This window comes from Myxine glutinosa, chromosome 1, assembly GCF_964187855.1.
Source record: "Myxine glutinosa chromosome 1, kmMyxGlut1.1, whole genome shotgun sequence".
Lineage (NCBI taxonomy): Eukaryota > Metazoa > Chordata > Myxini > Myxiniformes > Myxinidae > Myxine > Myxine glutinosa.
The window spans coordinates 345,244,571-345,254,808 of NC_136261.1; positions in this window are offsets into that span (position 1 = coordinate 345,244,571).

The window sequence follows — 10,238 nt, forward strand, 5'->3', positions numbered from 1 at the left end:
GCCTGCTGTCTCATCGTCCAGCCCATCACCTGCTCTGTGCCAAACTCTCCCTACCCCTGCTGCCACCAGAGATAAGTGGCCTGGTTTTTCCCTCACCCTGTCTGTGTTTGTGACTGGAGAGAGAGGCGTCTTCTATTATATAAGATTTAATTTACCTCCTTGTTTACCTCATTGTATGTCGTTATTATTGAGTTCATTTTCTCTGATTGTGTTTCGGGAATAAACCCGTTTGGTTTTAAAAGAGAAAAGGACCTCGTAATTCTCCCCAGCCTGCGCGTGCGGGCATTATTATCGCCATAATTCGGAACGCATTGGAGATAAAGCCCATTTTGGCCCATCCATCCATCCGCGGTGTTAACCGGCCCGTGAACAAGACAATTGTTGTCAGGAGTGGGGAAAGTTGTACCCATCGGGCAACCACGCCCCATTTGGGCTCAACTTTGGGAAATTTGAACACTAAATTATAACGATCACCTCTGTCCCTGAGGGAGGCATGTTTGTAATACCCGAGTACTTCTAAATTTATAGTTAATTGGTGTCAGGAGAGCGCAGTATATCGCGTTGAAAATTTAAGAGATTAAAAAAAAAAAATTAAGCATGCGCGGGAAGAAGCCGCTGCACATAATGGCGAATGTCCGAGATATGGCGGATCTGCGACGAAGCAGCGAGGATGAAGGGAGTGATCCGGAGATGGGGGTTAGTGAGAGGCTATGATAAGAACCTTTCCCATTCCTGAGCGATCGAGCCAGCAACCAGGCACGATCTCCAACAAGGTCATGTTTCAATTATGAATGGAACATATGAATAGAATGGAAGGTAATATACATGAAATGAGGGGCAAAATGGCAGGGAGATAGGGAGAGAAGGGAATGATGAATGGGAGGGGAACAGTAATGGAGAGGAGAGTGAAGGTAGAGAGGAGTGAGGAGGGAAGGAGAGGGTGAGTGAGAGGAGTGAGGGGAGATGTGAGTGAGGAGGGAGGGGAGAGTGAGGAGAGGAGAGTGAGGGGAGAGGAGAGTGAGGCGAGGAGAGTGAGGGGGGGAAGGAGAGTGATGATGGGATTCGAGGAGTGAGGGGTGGAGAGTGGGGAGGAGGAAAGGAGAGGAGCAGTGAGGGGAGAGGAGTGAGGACGGAGTGAGGGTTGGAGGGCTGCAGAAGCGTTGCCAGCGATCATGATGGTCAATTATCTTAGTTTTACTTCATAAGGTTCTTCACTCAATATGATTGACGGCACAGTATAAAAAGTTAAACTTAATGCTTTGGTAATATGGATAAGGAGGAAGGACAGCATTGTTTAAAGCTGAGTAAAATACGATTACGTTTATGGGGGTAGATAAAAGAATACTGTAGCAATGGCAGAATTGTTTAAGAAATAGCATGTCGGTGTGACCTGGAGAAGCATCTTGATGTACGTACATAAGCAGGGAAAATGTAGCTTAAGCTGACGGCATCAACCCACGGGTCCTAAAATCCTGTTCTTCCGCTCTTTCACTCCCTCTCTCTGTGCTCTTCACCCTTTCTTTTGCTCAAGGTCATCTGCCATCTGCTTGGAAATCAGCTAACATTACTGCTTTACACAAAAAATGTGCAAAAACCGATCCTTGCAACGACAGACCAATTAGCCTTCTCCCAATTATCAGCAAAGTCATGGAATCCATCATTGCTTCGGATATGAAATCTTTCCTCTTCTCCAATGGCTTGATCTCTGATCATCAATTTCGTTTCAGACCAGGTCACTCTACTCTGGACATGCTGCTTCTGCTGTCTCAACAATGGATGGAGGTCCTCAATGCCAAACAGGAAATTAGAGCTGTCTCCCTTGACATATCACATGCCTCCGATGTGGCCTGGCACCCCGCTCTGCTCACCAAACTCTCCTCCTTTGGTATCCATGGAAATCCCCAAGCATGGCTGGCGGACTTCCCCTCTAGTCGCAGTCAACGTGTGGTCCTGAATGGGTTTCTCTCATCTCCTCTTCCTGTTCAGGCTGGAGTTCCCCAAAGCAGTGTTCTGGGCCCTGTGCTTTTTCTGGTCTTCATCAATGATGAAGTTTGTAGACAGTGTTTGCAGACAAAATGTAATGTAATGTAATTAATGTAATGCAATGTAATTAATGTAAATTACATTAATGTAATTACGGTAACATAAAAATACAGTTGGAAAAATCCTCCCGATCACCCTTCTTGTGCACGAGGTTTTCCACGCCCCGGCGCATCGAATCTGGAAACCTCGCAGAGGTGGTTAGCTCCATCACTACCTGCAGATAGTCCTCGCCAAGGACGTGCCAAAGGCGACGATAAAACTCCACGGGCAGGCCGTCGTCACCCGGGGTTTTATTCGCGGCCAAATCCCTAACAGCGGAGATCAATTCCTCCAGGCTCACCGGCTCCTCCAACCACTCCCGCTGTTCGGGGCTCAAACGATTCCTCAGATGGCCGAGAACGTCGGCCATCTGGATTTGGTCAACTGGTCGTTTTTCAAAAAGCCTGGAGTAATAGTCCTCCACTGCTTCAGTAATTTGGTCCGGATCCGAAACACCGCCTCCCCCCACATTAACCTGGGCCAAACTGCCCCTCTGCCTGGCACATCGTTGGAAGAAAAATCTGGTACACTTTTCGTTCCCCTCCAATGCCTGCACCTTGCTCCGGAAGATGACGGTCCTCGCCCTGGCTTTGAGGAGACTAAAAATCCTCCCCTTTACCCGGCGGATTTTTTCTGACACGTCCCTCCCTTCGCAAAGTTTCTTATGCAGGTGCTGGAAGTACGCCTGCATGCGCTTCAAACGCTCTCGCTTCCCCGCGGCCCTCATTCGCCCGGCCATATGGAAAAACACTATGGTCCTACGTTTCACCTCCTCCCACCAGGCTGCCGAGGTAGGGAAGAGGCACCTAACCGTTTCCCACTCCCTATACTTCCGAACGTAGGAACGCAATAAACTGTCATCCTGCAAAAGGCGACAGTTAAGCTTCCAGAGTTCAGAGCTCCGGGGATGCACCCCATTTAATTCAATACCCAGAGACAGACGACAGTGGTCTGAAAATGCCACCCCGTGAAGTACCAGGTCCGGGTCGCCAAAAAAGATTACCCCCCTCGCCCGCCGTCCAGGGAAGAAAGGCACAAGTCCTCCGCGAGCAAACCCTCGCTGAAGCCCATGGCCACAGCTACCCCCGGAGGAGGGGTAAGGTCAACGGGTGGGAAACGGCTCACGGGGGAACGGGAACGTGAGTGTTCAGGGGAAGACTGGCAGTGGGGCCTCCCCGGGTGACCTGCTGCGGCCAACCCCAAATGCACCCCACCCCTACCACGAGCAGGCGATCCCCCAGACCTGGATGAGTCGCTTGACGCACGGGGGGCCACAGGAGTTTTTGCCTTTGCAGTTCTTGCAGTCTTTCCCTGTGGGGCTTTGCCCAGAGGAGCTTTTCCTTTGTCCTGGCCCCTCCTCCGAAGCTTCTTCTCGATCCATTGTCCAGGGTCACTTTGCTCATAGGAGGAGCCATCACTTCCAGCCTCCGGCAGTGGGGTTTCTGGTACCGAGGATGTTTCTTCTGACCCCGCCACCGGAGCCAACATTCCTTGTGCTTCCTCCTCTCCCACCGCAGTGGGCCCGACACCCCGCGAAGCCACATCCAGGTCCTGCTCTGGAGGTGCAGGAGCTGCCTCTCCCTCCTCCTTGTTCTCCTCCCCCTCCAATTGTCCCCCCTCCAACTCCCACCCTTTACTTTCTGCATGGTGGGGAGCTGACACACACACAGGTCCATTTGTCCCTCCCTCCCCGGTCTCAGAGACAGTACCCTCCCCTGTCCCTAGGGCAACACCCTCCCCTGTGCCAACACCTCCCCCCCGGTCCCTGGGGCCACACCGTCCCCTGTCCCTGGGGCCACACCGTCCCCTGTCCCTGGGGCAACACCCCCACTCCCACAGCAGAAGCATGCATCTTACTGGCGTAACTCTGCGGGCAGGAGCAGAAAGTGTGCCCCGACGCACCACAGAGGTTGCACCGCACCACTTGGGTGCAGCGCTCCCTCAAATATCCCAACTCGCCACACTGAGTGCAGATGTTCACTGTACACCCAGTAATCAAGTGACCAGGTTGACCGCATCGGCGGCATAATTTTGGCTGCCCCGCATAAAAGACTTGCCCTCGGTCCATCCCAACGATAATCCCATTCGGGATGTGGGTGACCGTGCCATCCTCCCTCGTCCGCAGCTTTACTCGGAACTGCCGAGTCCCGGTCCAAATACCGAGGTCATCCCGGACGAGCCGTACTTGGCCTCGGATGTCCGCGTAACGACTGAGCCAAACCTTGACATTATAGTCGCTTACGCCTTCATTGTACAGGCGGACGGTCACGACGCTCTCGTGGGTTTCTGAGAGAGCCTCGACCGCCCAATCTACCAGTTTCCCAGCAGACTGAGCGGTAGCCCACCGGCGCCAGAACTCGACAAGTTCCCGCCCTGTCTGGAAGGACATGTCAAAACGACTGGTGAGAGAGATCAAGCAAAAAAAAGTCAGCAGCCTTGAACCCCAGCACACCCAACAAAACATCCCGACCGAATTGTTCCCGAGCCGGCACACTGCAATCATTAATCAACCAAAACCAGACACAATTATGGTGCCTGCTGGCGATATCGGGGTTCTATGGAGGGTGGAGGACAACACTCGGGATGAGAGGTGGGAGGGGAAATGGAGGGAGTGATGGGAAATGAAGGGGAGCGCAAGGCTCCCCCCTGTCTGGTGGGCAACGCCCCCCAAACAGGAGGAAGGATGGGGGAAAGCAGGAAGGGAAAAGACGAACGAAAATGCAAGACAGACAAGAAATAATAAGAGAAAACGAAAAGGACAAAACGGGGAAATAAACACGTACAGGACGAACACAGCAGAACACAGGAAACGAAAGCACCGGCAGAGAAGAACAAAACTGGTTCACTCTAGCCGGCACTCCCAGAATCCACACCACCAAGCAAACAACAAAATATGGCCGCCGCTCAGCTTCACGGCTGCTGATGCTGCACCGCATCTCATTGGCTCTCCAAGTTCTATATATACCTCCATGATCCAGGGCCAATGCCAGGAAGTGACGTCACGTCGGATCCGAGAATTTGTTCCCGTTTGTATTTTTGTCAAAACTGTATTTTTATGTTACGGTGTGTTTGCCTACTGTGTGTTTCTGGGAAGATCTTGGTGTGGATCATGCATACAACAACAACAACATGCCTGCATATAATCGTCGGTTGTTTCCTGCCACGTTTTTCATGCCTAGTCCCTCGTGGCTTTGTTGTCTCCTCTTGGTGGTCATTTGTGGTCCATTTACTTTCGTTCTCTCACTGTTTTTGCGGTCTTCTTTTCACCCCATACTTCCCCGAACATCTTACCCTTTATTTAAAGTCTTAATTCAAAAAAAAAAAAATTCCTTCTTTGTTCATGTTCATTCGTCCTTCGACCAAGTGTTTCACCCCAGTGTTTCACCCCACCCGTTTTTTTTTTCCTCTCCTTCCTTCATAACTCAATCCTCTGCAGCCAAAAGACACCTTTCCAATTCTATTTTTCACCATACTCCTTCAACTTTCTCCTTCTTCCTCTGATCCACTTTCATCTAACCTTCAAAAAACCATTAACGAAGAATTTAATAAGTAGGCCTCTCCTCCCGTACTGACATATTTGCTTATACACCTCCATGTTCCTTCGTTCCCTGCTCTCCTGGCTGTCAAATCCTATTCTTCTGTTCCTGCTTCTGGACCTGTGCTGGAATCATTAATCCCCCTGAGGAATCCTTCATGCCCTCATTTAGGGGATTTTCCCGAGATAGTTTTCACGGTTTCGTTTTAAAATGTTTAAACTTTCCCCTGAAGTGTTGTATTCTGTTGTATATTATAACACACTTTTCTTCTTCTTCTTTAAAAAGGTTGTTTTCGATTTGCTCACCAAATCTATTCATTTCAAACAAAAATTCAATCTCTTACAGTTCCTCCTTCCTGCATTCCCTAAACTCACCTGCATTCCACCCCTCCTCCAACGTTTTCAAATGGATCTCTGACTCGAAAATCACAAGTAACTCATTTTGCAATAAATGTTCGTTTTCCATTAATCGTCCAACACTTTCTAAAATCCAAACTCCCCCCTCCCCTCCTAAACTCCCCACTCACCCCGCCCCTCCTAAATTCCCCCCTCACCCTCCCCTTCAAAACTCCCCCCTCAACCGTCCACTTCAAAAAAAAATTCTCCAACTCTCCCCTCTTTCCCCTTCTCCTCCAAGCATCCTCTCCGCTTCCTCTCCCTTCCAACGCTTGCCTCCATCTCCTCCAACCTTCCTCGCTCTGCCCTCCCCCTCCCCTTCAAACAACACCTCACTGCGCCTCACCCAATCACAATCAAACTTTTTGTCCTCTTCATCCTTCCCTTTCTCCTAGCTCTTCTGAAATCTCTGACACACTATCAAAGGCTCTCCCTACCTCCTCCTCCCCCTCCTCTTCCTCATCTGACCCTACCCCTCCCTTCCCCTGTTCTGTATCCTATGCTCCCCCTTCCTCTTCCTTAAAAGTATGGACCTCAAACATCCGGGGCCTTCGCTCAAACCTGACTGATCTCTCCATACAGTTTGCTTCTGACAAACTAGATTTAATCTGCTTAACAGAAACTTTCCTCCTTCAAGATGTCTCTGATTCCTTAATATCTCTCCCTGGTTACTCCTTCCTCTGGTATGATAGACATGAGCCTCGTCCTGGAGGTGGAGTTGCTATCTTTATTAAAAAAACTCTCTTCCTCATTCTCCCTGCACTGCCCTCTCTCCACCTCACCCCCAGGAGTACCTCTGGTTACGGCTTCCCCTTCGCTCCCACCTTTTGTTCATATGTGTGTTGTACCATCCACCAAACAGTGATGACTCAATCTACATATCGCTGTCTGATAACATGGACCAACTTCTATCGACGCATCCCAACTCTCTCTTCCTCATATGTGGTGATTTCAACTGTCATCATGCCAGCTGGCTGGGTGCGGGTACCTCTCTCACCAGCCATGGCTCCTCGGCAAAGGACTTCTGCGACTCACTGGGACTAACACAATCTGTCAAATTCCCGACCCGGATCTCAGTCAATGGAGCATCTTCTCTTCTTGACTTGGTTATGACAAACTTCCCTGCAAATGTCTGCTGCTCTACTTCTGCTCCAATCGGTTCATCTGACCATATGCTTGTTAAAGTGGACAGCTCTCTGGCCATTCTCAGAGAGCCTCCTCAGCGTCGACGAGTCTGGCATTTCACTCAGGCCAACTGGCACGGTCTTCAAGCAGCCATCAATCATCTGGACTGGTCTCCCATCTCTACTGACACTGACATCAACTCATCCTGGGAATTCTTCCAAAGTAAACTGCTCTCTCTCATGCACAGACTTAACCCATCTCGTCATCAGTTGTCTTTCCCTTCCTCCCGTCCATGGTACACTGAATCTTGTGGTGAGGCAGTTGCCCTGAAACAACTTGCCTTTGCCTCTTGAAAGGCAAATCCAACTAAAGGCAATCTCAGTTCCTTCCACCAAGCTCAGAACAAGTGTGTGTCTACCCTCAGGAGTGCCAGGAAGCACTATCTCTCCACACTCAAGAATGAACTCTCAAACCTGTCTCCTTCCTCCAAATCCTGGTGGCGTCTGGTCTAATCCGTTTCTGGTGTTTGTTCCCCCTCCATCCCCTCCATTACATCAAATGGCTAAACAGTTGACACCGCAGGTGACAAAGCCGAATGCCTCAACTCTGTGTTTGCCTCAAAATCTTGTGTCCCAAAGCTGTCTCTCTCTGTTGCCACCTTTCCCAGTCGAACCCAACTGCTCCTGGACTCTGTGTCCTTCTCTCCTGACAAGGTGGAGAAGTTTTTTGTCAAACCTCGACTCTGATTCTGCAACAGGACCAGACGGCATCAGCCCACGGGTCCTAAAATCCTGATCTGCCACTCTATCTCACCCTCTCTTTTGCTCAAGGTAATCTGCCAGCATCTTGGAAATCATCAAACATTACCGCTTTACACAAAAAATGTGCAAAAACAGATCCTTGCAACTACAGACCAATCAGCCTGCTCCAAATTATCAGCAAAGTCATGGAATTCCATCATTGCTTCGGATATCAAATCCTTCCTCTTCTCCAATGGCTTGATCTCCGATCATCAATTTGGATTCATACCAGGTCATTCTACTCTGGACGTGTTGCTTCTGCTGTCTCAACAATGGATGGAGGTCCAGAATGCCAAACAGGAAATCAGAGCTGTCTCCCTTGACATATCATGTGCCTTTGATACGGTCTGGCACCCAGCTCTGCTCACCAAACTCTCCATCTATGGTATCCATGGAAATCTCCACACATGGCTTGCGGACTTCCTCATAGTCGACGTGTGGCCCTGAATGGATTTCTCTCATCTCCCCTTCCTGTTCAGGCTGGAGTTCCCCAAGGCAGTGTTCTGGGCCCTGTGCTTTTTCTGGTCTCCATCAATGATCTCTCCGACTCTCTGGAAAATCCTCTCTATATCTTTGCTGATGACTCCACTCTCTGCCGCTCCATTCCTCTTCCCTCAGATCGGCAGTCTGCAGCCTCCTCACTCTCTGAAGACCTGGACAAAATCACAGACTGGTCAAACAAGTGGAAGGTGTCTTTCAATCATGACAAATCTCACACTCTTACTATGTCTCTCCGAAAAGACCGACTGGAAAACCCTCCCATCTATTTTCTCAACAATCCTCTCCAAAAAGTTCTGTCGCTCAAACTTTTGGGTCTCACTATCTGCCATGATCTTTCTTGGGAAAACTACATTTCCAAGCTGGCCTCCAAAGCCAGTCTCCGACTGGGCATCCTCTGTCATGTGAAGTCCTTCCTTGGCACACCTGAGCTCCTCACCACATACATGGCTTTCATCCGCAGCTCAATGGAATACTATTCTCCCCTATGGGTCGGTGCTCCTGCCTCACATCTAGCTCAGCTTCACGCTGTTGAAACCAAAGCTTTCAGAATCATTGGAATCTCCCGTGATGAAGCTATCTCCGAGGGCCTTTCACTCACTCACCGCAGACAGGTAGGTGGTCTTTCTGTCTTCTACCGACTCCTCTCCGGCCTTGCTCCCCCAGCTCTCTCTATGCTTTGTCCCCCAAATATTCCTACAGGTCGCACAAGATCTGCCAGCAACCCTCTGATGGTTAAACTGCCGAAATCTCGGCTCTCTGCTCACCTTCACTCTTTCATTACTCTTTTCTCCTGCCTCTGGAACAAACTCCCACACTCCCTTCAATCCCACTCCTCCCTCCAGGTCTTTAAAACAGCTGTTCACCACCATCTCTTATCTTTCCCCATCCAAATCCTTGATATTTTCTACCCCCACTAATTCACCCCAGATCCACCTTGTTTGAAATTCCAACTTCTTTCCTGGAAGTCCTGGCAGTGTCCATATGTTTTATACCTCTCCCACCCCCCCTTCCCATGCCTCCCCCCCCCCAAAGCCCTCTCCCTCCCACTGATCTCTCGATGTCCCTGCTCTCAGATGTTGTGTTTGTGTTCCTCCCCCTCTCGCCCCATCTCGTCTACCGCTCCCCATGTTATATGTTTTATGTGTTGGTTTATCTTTCTGTGTGATTAATGTTAGCTCTTTCACGAGCCTCGATCTTGCATACAAAAAAAAAGAAGGAAAAAAAAGGGAGCCGTCGGGCGGGCTGACGAATAGGCCGGGCCTCACCGGTGTGGATCTGATGTTTCACCAGGCCCGTATGTCCAATATCCTCGGAGGACAAGGAGAAGATGTCCAAATAGGTCTCAATTAATTGATCCGGTTTAATCCAATTAATCCGGTTTACCATCTCACAAATGGGATCGGGCCAATTCCTACTATTTCCTAGAGACTCCCTCCGGGACCGGCTCGGCTGGATGTTCTCGTCCCTCACTGCCGCGACTTCATTAACTGGGGTGCAGCCGGCTATCTTCGTGCCCCGTCCCATAGTGCGTGGTTCTGTACGAACATTGATTACCCGGATGGCCACCACCGGCCTGTCCGTTTTTACGAGGGTGCGGCCCACGACTAAACCCGGGATGGACTGCTCTGCCACCGGTTCGACTAGGCCGCAGGACTCCTACCAGGTTGGGCGAGCCAGCCATCGGGCCGGCACTATGGCCTCGGCCCTTGGGGGAATGGTCACGGCCTCAGAAGCCCCCAGCTCCGTCCTTTCGGCCGTGCTCACCCCCGTCCAATGGCAGCTCATCTATTCCCACTTGC